The sequence below is a fragment of the Bison bison genome, unplaced genomic scaffold, assembly GCF_000754665.1.
Source record: "Bison bison bison isolate TAMUID 2011002044 unplaced genomic scaffold, Bison_UMD1.0 scf7180017864367, whole genome shotgun sequence".
Taxonomy (NCBI): Eukaryota; Metazoa; Chordata; class Mammalia; order Artiodactyla; family Bovidae; genus Bison; species Bison bison.
This window is the reverse complement of record NW_011494939.1, coordinates 3,530,980-3,540,639: the sequence shown is the minus strand read 5'-3', so window position 1 is coordinate 3,540,639 and position 9,660 is coordinate 3,530,980. Positions and strand designations below refer to the sequence as shown.

The 9,660-nt window shown below is 40.9% G+C and overlaps 1 non-coding gene across 1 annotated transcript; it reads left to right on the top strand.

Annotated features, from left to right (window-relative positions):
* The first annotated feature begins 9,354 nt into the window (after window positions 1–9,354).
* Window positions 9,355–9,427, top strand: TRNAR-UCU. The gene has a single exon. It is a non-coding gene; the product is annotated as a tRNA-Arg (tRNA).
* The last annotated feature ends 233 nt before the right edge of the window (window positions 9,428–9,660 follow it).

Genomic DNA, 9,660 nt, shown 5'->3' with positions numbered 1-9,660 from the left:
ATACTTTGGCCACCTGATGCAAAGAGCCACTCACTGGAAAAGACCTTGATGCTGGGAAAGATTGAAGGTGGGAGGAGAAGGGGATGACAGAGAACAAGATTGTTGGATGGCATCACCAACGTGATGGACATTGAGCAAGCTCCGGGAGTTGGTGATGGGCAGGGAAGCCTGCCATGCTGCAGTCCATGGGGTTGCAAAGAGTCAGACATGATGAACGACTGAACTGAAAGCACAATGTATAGTTATAATAGGTGGGAAACCAAGTTATTCAAAGATGCTTAGATTCAATGTACATCTCAGCTCTTAGGAAGGTTTCTTGCTCCCAGTTATTTCTTCCTCCAACTTACCTAAGTGTTGTCTCTCTTTTAAAGCTTTTCTATTAAGGCTCCCCTAATCACCTTCCCAGAAATCCCTCCTTCCTCTGAACTCCTAGTGCTCTTATTGTTGCTACACTTTCAAAATGTCAACTGTATTGTTGGTATGTCCCATCTTTCATGTGGGTTATTCTCTCTTTAAAATTAAAAAGCTTCTTTTGATTCTGAAAAATCCCCACAACTCTCAGAGCAGGGTCTGCCAATGTGATGCTCAGAACCAACTCAGAGCCCCATGGGGGAGCACTGACCCACCTGTGACCTCTAATGACCCTGCTGGGTCAGTTCTCACCCCTGCCTCTACTTCATCACCTGCCTCTTAATCTCCAGCCCTTACACCTCTCTCTACGCAAACATTTCCTTTACTAGTTCCCAACTCCCTCAGGCAGCTGGAACCCCAAATGATATTTGATTTGTCATGTTTTTCAGTTTTATTTCATAATCCTCTCATTCACAAGGCACAGAACCCTCTTAGGGGATAGGGACCAGGTGGGTTCAAAGGCCTGTCCTTGGAAACACCATCTTTCTAGTGACAATTCTTGAAGTTCAGTCCAATCTATCATGCAAAGCTCCTTACTTTGGGTGATTTTTCTCTCAGTAGTGTGACATTCCTGAACAGTGCCCCAGTAATCCATCAGTTACAACTGTCAAGGTCTCAATTTCAACTGCCAAGAGCACTCAAATTCTCTCCCATGGTGCACCTGGGCACCAGGCCAATCAGATGGTGACAGGGTCATTGTGTAACCCTGAGTATTCCATGGCAATTAGGAAGAGGCCTTTTCCACCTACAGCACAGGGAGGTCCCTTTGAGGAGGGGAGGGTACCCCTCAGGCCAGTGAATTAGAATCTTGGTGCTGACCTATTCCAAACCTTCCAACCAAGAAATAAGTTCCTGAGAAATTAGGGTAGACAGGTTTTCAGTGGGGGTTCCTAAAGTCACATTGTACTGAGCAATACTTGACCGAATGCTTTTTTAGTAAGCAGTTTGCTACTTTTAAAAAATTTGGCACAATGAAAACAATCATGTGACCCAATATATATCTGAAAGAAAACAACACTAATTCAAAAAGATACATGCATCCCAATGTTCAGTGAAGCTCTATTTACAGTAGCTAAGACATGGAAACAGCCTAAGTGTCCATCAACAGATAAATGGATAAAGAATATATAGAATGAATATAAATATATAATGGAAAACTACTCAGCCATAAAAAAAGAATGAAAGTTTGTCATTTGCAGCTACATGGATGGACTTGAAGAGCATTATGCTAAGTGAAATAAGTCAGACAAAAATAAACACTATAAATTATATCACTTATATGTAAAATCTAAAAAAATACAGCAAACTAAATTTAACATAAAAGAAGCAGACTCAAGATGGAAAGAACAGACTAGTGGTTATGAGTGGGGGTGGGCAATATAGTGCCGGGGAAGTAGGAGGTACAAACTATTGGGTGTAAAATAGGCTCAAGGATGTCTTCTACAACATGGGGAATATAGCCAACATATTTTATAATCACTGTAAATGGACATTAACCTTTAAAAATTACATAAAAATATAAATAAATTAAAGTAGCTCAAAGAAGAAAGCCATAGTAAAGAAAAGTTTTTAGAAAGTTGTTTTAATACTAGACAGCTTTGTTGAAAGGGTGCATTGGCCAATTCTTATTAGCATTTCTGTTGTTTTTTAATGTCTGTCTTCACTTGGGAGACCGTGTTGACTCTAACAATTCGTGTGCATTTGTGGTCACCCACCCCTTACAGGTTGCCTTGAACAGCTTTGTTTCTCTCCCTGTGATGGGATATAAGCTCTAACAATAACCAGTCTCCCATTTATTATTGCTGAATAATTCCTTCTCTGTGGCTTTATAATAATAATAATATTTAAAAAAAGAATCCATATTGTTCTGTTTAGCTCCTTTGAGATTCTTAGTATCTCATTACATCAGGGGAGTCTTTGTTTCCTCAAGGTAAAAAAACAAAAAACAGAAACCCACATATTACTGGCCTTTTTATTTAGCTGTCACAATACCAGCAGTGGGAGAGTCACTATGAGGAGGAAACAATAGTAACATGGATCACTTCTCATTAAAATGTGGTACCTAATTATTGTTTTTAGGGGCAGTTAATAAGTGGTACTTGTAGGTGATTAAATACATTTGGCTTTGGAAGACCAATGGGGTGAGAAGAAAGCCACTCAGCTAAGTAACAGTGTGGAGCCAGAGTTTGAGTACTGCATCTGCCTACATAGTCCCATCCCACCCCACCCACAGTGCCTTCTCATGAGTTTGACAATGGGCTGAGAAGGCCTGGGAACCCCCCAGCCAATAGAGCCCATTCACAAAGGACAACCTGAGTTTGCTATGTATCATCACAGATGCAGCTTAGCATCCGAGGAGAACAAAAAAAGATGTTAAATGTATTTACAGCTGGTGATGCTGAATAGAAGGTCCCTGAAGATGTCAAATATCAGGAGTCCCTACCCTACAGCATGTATTATACTAGATACTGAGGATGAAAAGGTAAATAATAAGCCTCCCCAGCCCCTGGGAAACTCCACCTTGCGGTGAAGATAGACTCATATACATTAGTATAGATTTAACGCTTGAGTCCCCCCAAAATTCATATATTGAATTCTAACCCTCAAGCTGATGGTGTTATGAAGTAGGGTATTTGAGAAGTAATTAGGTCATGATGGTGGAACCCTTATGAATGGGATTGGTGCCCTTAAAAAAAAGCCCCAGAGAGCTGCCTTCCTCCCTTCCACCATGTGAGGATACAATGAGAAGTCACCCAGGAGAAGGCCCTCACTCAACCATGGTGGCACCCTGATCTTGGACTTCCAGCCTCCAAAACTATGAGAAATGAATGTCCGTTGTTACAAGTGACCCAGTCTGTGGTATTTTGTTATAGGAGTCCAGATGGTTTGACAGGCATTTCACTGAAAAAGCACAATGATGAGGAATGCTTTGGTGGTCCAATGGTTAGGACTCAGCCCTTTCACTGCCAGAGCCTCGGTTCAGTCCCTGGTCAGGGAACTAAAATCCAGCAAGCCATATGGTGTGGCCAAAATAACAAAAAACAAACCCACAAAGATGTATTAAAACAGAGGTATAAATAAAACATTGTGGGAGCACAAAGATGAGAATAACTAATCCTGGCCAGTTTGGAAATATTGAAGGGGAAAGAGGAAAAGGTTCTGCGGAGGAAAGGACATTTGAACTAGGCTTTCAAAAAGGAAGAAGAGTTCAGCAGGTAGAGGATTGGAGCCTTCCCCAGAGGAAGCAACATAGCAATGAAAGTTCTGGTTTATATATACAACAGAATATTACTCATTCATAAAAAGGAATGAAGCATGGAGTGTTTTTTAATTTATCAGCATTTTATCATTATTCTATTATGGATCTATATTGCTCTTGAGAAAATTATTTAATGAAAAAACAAATGTGCATTGATTTCTTAAGAAGGCACTATAAACATATCCATCAAGATTTTTTTTAATTAAAATTTTAGCCCAATAATTTTTCTCCCAAGAGTCAGTGTTACAGACAGAGGAACCAGGATTAAAACATGTTGAATGATCACCCACTATGTGCCAGGTACCCAGGCGTGGGACCCCAGTCATACACAAGGCCAGGCCTTGGGAAACTCAAAATTAGAGGTCCTTCATCTCCATCAGGATCACCTAGAGGGCCTTTTTAAAATTTCTTAGAAGCTACCTCCCTCCACTTAAACCTACTGCTCAGGGTCCCCAGGGTGGAAGACAGAAATCTTTGGCTTAAAAACTGCATGGATGACTGATATTATCAGCCTGGAACTAGCCTCAGGGCACTATTAGTGAGGTGGTTCATTGCCATGTCCTTTGAATTCTGAAAAACTGCAAGCTAACTATAAAGAAAGCTGAGCGCAGAAGAATTGATGCTTCTGAACTGTGGTATTGGAGAAGACTCTTGGACTTCCCTTGGAGAGTCCCTTTGAGTGCAAGGAGATCCAACCAGTCCATCCTAAAGGAGATTAGTCCTGGGTGTTCACTGGAAGGACTTATGTTGAAGCTGAAACTCCAATACTTTGGCCACCTGATTCGAAGAGCTGACTCATTTGAAAGGACTCTGATGCTGGGAAAGATTGAGGGCAGGAGGAGAAGGGGACGACAGAGGATGAGATGGTTGGATGGCATCACCGACTCAATGGACATGGGTTTGGGTGGACTCCGGGAGTTGGTGATGGACAGGGAGGCCTGGCGTGCTGCAGTCCATGGGGTCGCAAAGAGTCGGACACAACTGAGTGACTGAACTGAACTGAAGGGCTATGGAAGTTCATATAATTAAATGGGACTTGAAAAAAAACAGGTTAGCAAATTTTATATTTAGTATGATCACAGTTTTATTACATAAAACAAACATGGAGAGAAAAAATAAATGACTAGAAGAAAACTGGTGAAAACAGGAATACCAATATCAACTATCTTATAAAATCTATTAATATTTTCTATTTTTAACTTCCCTGAATTTTTCCAAATTCTCTATAAATGAACACACATTGCTTTAATAGAAAAATAAATTACCTTTTGAAACAACAAACAAGGAATTATTATCCGTTCCCAGTGGCAAAACTCACAGGAAAGCAGGATACTATGGCAGCAAAAACACTGGCCTCTTTCTCCAGTGTAGGCCTTACGTGTTTGCAAGTCCTTGGTTTACAGGAGGCAGGACTTTATGAAATAGGTTTCATGATCCTCATTGTGTAGATGGAGAGGAAGCCTTAGAAAAATCCATTCACCTGTTATTCAAAAGATGCTTACAGCACCCATGAGTCAGTCAGTCATAGAGAGACCAGGTTTCTGCTCTCCCAGTCAGGATCCCACAGACTGGTCATTCAAGAGGCAGATTTGCTCAAAGCTGGAGAGTGGCAGAGCCAGGATGTGTACCCAGGTCCTTCTGCTTTCAGGACTCAGATTCTTTTCAACAGAGCCCTGGGGTTCCTAAGCATGGATTCAAGATACATTAGACTATTTTAGGGCCCCCAAAACAGGCATGGAAGGTGTATGGCTGCACAGTTCAGGCTTTCTTATCTTTAATTTATCCTTTGCAATTACCACCCACATCGTTGCACCCAGGGTTTCCATCTTTCATCAGAGGTGGGGAGAGTGAATGAATAAAAGTGAAAGAATTTTTCTATACATCCATTTTCATCATGTGACTCTAATACTCAAAATTTGTTCAAGGGTTGCCCATTGCCTACAGGCATGGTCATTCAAGGTCCTCCCCTGACTGTCCCTATACTCCTTCCCCCCATCCCAACCGTGAGTCCCCCTCCCATCCAGTATGTCCCTGCATCAGTCCACTTACTAAGCTACACCTCTTTATCAGCTCCATGGCTTTGGACAGCTTACTTAATATCATTAAATTCCATTTCCCCATTACAAAATGCTTTTTTAATTAATTTGTTTTTAATTGGAGGATAATTGCTTTATAATATACTGTTGGTTCCTGCCATACATCAATATGAATCAGCCATATGTATATGTATGTCTCCTCCCTCTTGAACCTCCCTCCCACCTCCCACCCCATCCCACCCCTCTAGGAATTGTATCTCATCAGGATTTTTAAAATATTTATTTGGCTGTGTCGGGTCTGAGTTGTTGTACGCAGGATCTTCGTTGTATCGCATGGGATCCTTTCCATGAAGCACACAGACTCTCTAGTTGTAGTCTCTGGACTCAGTAGTTGCTACTCCCAGGCTTAGTAGCTCCTTAGGCTCCATGACATATGGGATCTTAGTTCCCTGACCAGGAATGGAACCCCATCCCCTGCAAATTGAATTATTTTCTTTTTTAAGAAAGAGATTTATTTATAGATTTATTTATTTATCTGGTATTTATATTAGAGCTTAGGATCTGGCTGCACAATTTCTCTTTTCGCAAAGAAATTTCAGAAAAATCTGTCTCATTTTGAGTTTCTTCATATCCACAGAGTGCAGGATGAGTTCTTAACCACTGGACCACCAGGGAAGTCCCTATCTCATCAGACTTTATTAAGAATTAAATAAAATGTTTCCTATGGAGCACTTTGCAAGGTCCCAGCCCAGAGTAAATGATCTATAATGTTAATTTATTGCTATTATTATGGTTGTGACTGTTGTTTGTCTTTTGTTTTTTGCTTTTCCCTTCCCATATCTTTATTTATACCTTTTCCTTCCTCTTCTTCATAGCCCAAACCTAAATCATTTAATTCCCAGGTCCTACCTGAAAGCCCTTACAGGTAATCCTAGCCGATAGGAAACACTCCCTCCTCTGAATCCCTTTTGTACTGACAGCAATGTTGTAGTGAGAGTTGCAGGACAACCTAGTGACTAAAATCCTCAGGCTCAGGTGTCAAAGAACCTGAATTCAAGTCCCTGCTCTACTGCTCACCAGTTGCAAGCAAGTTTCATCACCCAGAGTTGGTGTCCTGTCACTTTGGGCTGACCTGGAGAGAAGCCAGCAGACATGCCTGCCACCCTCACCCTAAAGTCTGCTGGGCATTGTGGCAGGGCTGTCAGAGTCCTGTCCCCCAGCCCTGAGATGCAGCATTAGGCATTTTCAAGATGGGGCTGCCTAGGGTTTATCAGGGATACTTTAGAGGCTGGAAATCCCCAGGCAAAAACAACCACAGGTCCTTTGAAATCACGTCACCAAAAGTCAATCACAAACTTGTACTGCAATTGTAGCGCAAAGTCCTAAACTGAAAATTACTGTGTTATAATGAAGTAGCCTCCATCAGCTTTATGGCAAAGGCCCATGTCCTTTAATTACTTTAGAGAACACTTTGGTGACAAAGAAAGCAAGATTAGTTAAAAGTTTTGTCTGAAAAGGCCTAGGTTCCAAATGGGATTTACTCTATCTCTTACTAAGACTTGCGTAAAGTTTATGTCTTGCTAAAGCCTCATGCACACAGTAGGTATACAATCTCTGTGCACATGCTCAGTCGTGTCCAATCTCTGCAACCCCATGGACTGTAGCCCACCAGGCTCCTCTGTCCATGGAATCTTCCAGGCAAGAACACTGGAGTGGGTTGCCATTTCCAATTCCAGGGGATCTTCCCAACCCAGGAATGAAGCATACATCTCTTGCACCCCCTGCATTGACAGGCAGATTCTTTACCACTGCACCACTTGGGAAGCCTATGATAAACAACATATGCTAGAAATTTATTTAAGCATTAAAAGTCATTTAGCATTAATTAATTAATTTGAAAAGGATAGCAAAATTGGCATCTTTGACTGAATAGAAATTTCAGCTAGAAATACATTCCCCTTTTTGAAGTTTAACTGTGATAGGAAAAAAAAAGAGACAACCTCAATGTCCATCAATGGAGGAATGAGTAGGTGAGCTGGTATAACCCCACACTAAGAAATACTATGCAGACTCGAATATGCACTAACTTGGAACAATCTCCAAGAAACATTAAAAAAAAAAAGTTTCAAAAAGAGGTATTTCTATTTCTATTTATTTTTTAAAATCTCCAAAGAATTTACATTTGTATGTAAATCTGAAAGGAAATTCAAAAAATATGGGGAAAACTTCTGACAGTCAGTCGCCACTTACCTTTTAGGGAGGGGAAGACAGAGTGCATGATTGCGTGTAAAATGAAAGAGCTCAGAGGGGTGGGAATGAAAGTATTCATTTAACCTTTCACAATAATATAATAGTTGTATATTATCTATATAATAAAAAATATACTGTCAAAGGGGAATAAACAATTTAAATTTTGTTAGAAGTAATTTTAGACATAATTCAGGCAAAAACATATTTGCCAAAGTATGACCAACAGAGTAAAGAAATTATTTCAGATTCATTATTTTCCTCTGTGTGTATGTGTGTGTGTGTTTTAAAAGCTGATTTCCTTTAGCTCATTCTGTTTACACTGCCACTTCACTCTGCCTTATCTGAGAATAAATTCCATGGCTAATGTGTTTTTAAAAATTAGAAAGTTTCCTTACTTAAAAGCCACCAATCACCAGGATTGACGCTAGCAAGTATACTGAGCAAAATCTGATTTAGGTGGAATGGCAGGTCCAGGAAATGAAAATTTTGCATCACACGGCGTTTCAGAACATGACAGTAGTCACTTAACAACAGAGGTCCCTTTATCTTTCCTAAGGAGAGCATTTTAGGGTGGAAGTTGTCTAATTGTTCCAGGACATCCAGGTGAAGCCAGGCTCCATTCACCTGAGCCACCCCTTTCATTGTTCCCTTGAAGGCTTACCTGCCAGCACCCTGGTGGTTCTACCTGCAGTGGCTTAGAGGGCCGGCCCTGGGGGCTGTTTCTCATAGTCTGCGTGCTGCATCTTGCCCTGAGACCCTGAGGAGGCTTTGTGGTATCACAACTTTCAGACAGACAAGCTGCTAAAGTAAACAGCAGGGGAGAACAGGCCAGGCCACACACCTAAAAGACACCTACATTTCAAACATTAGCACATGTCAAGATGGTTTAAGATCGATTAAGATAGTCTCAATGCCATCAGAAGCCTCACTCGCCATCCCCTGAATGAGTTTCTCTTTCTTTTCCCCACTTCCTCAAAACACAGGTAACCAGAGAGCAATTGTCTGAGAAATCCCAGAAATCCAGGGGCAATGGCAAAGTGTCCCAACTAGAATGCTGCAGGACAGCAAGAAGAAAACGTGCCACCAAACATAAAGCAATCAACTGCCTCACAGAATATCTAACACAGTCATAAAGATGGGGAAATGTGTTTTAGATAGCAAAAGATAGTAACATTATCAAAAGGAGATTTGAGCAGTTTTTTTATACAGGCTAGTTTTAGAACGTGTTTTCATCTGTCAGATAAATTTTAAACATCAAAATATGATTTTGTTTGAGTCTAAAATTCAGGAAGAGGTTGGTTTTATACATGATGGTGGTATATGGCTCTGACTTCAATGGAAGGGAAGGTTGGCAATTATCCAGACAAATCAGATTTTTAAATCTGAAGAAGGGGGACTTCCCTGGTGGTCCAGTGGCTAAGACTCTGCACTTCTAATGCAGGGGGCCCAGGTTCAATCACTGGTCAGGGAACGAGATTCCACATGCTGCAACTGAGAGTTCACAGGCAAGTGATTTAAGATCTTGCATGCCACAACTAAGACCCAGTGCAGTCAGATATTTAAGTAAACATTTTTTAAAAAATAAAGTCAGTTTTTCTCACCCCTCAGGTGAAACAGGATCGCTAGATTAGATTGGAGTTGGGAACAGGCATATCTCAAAGAGATTGTAGGTTTTGTTTCAGACTACTACAGTAGAAAGAATAT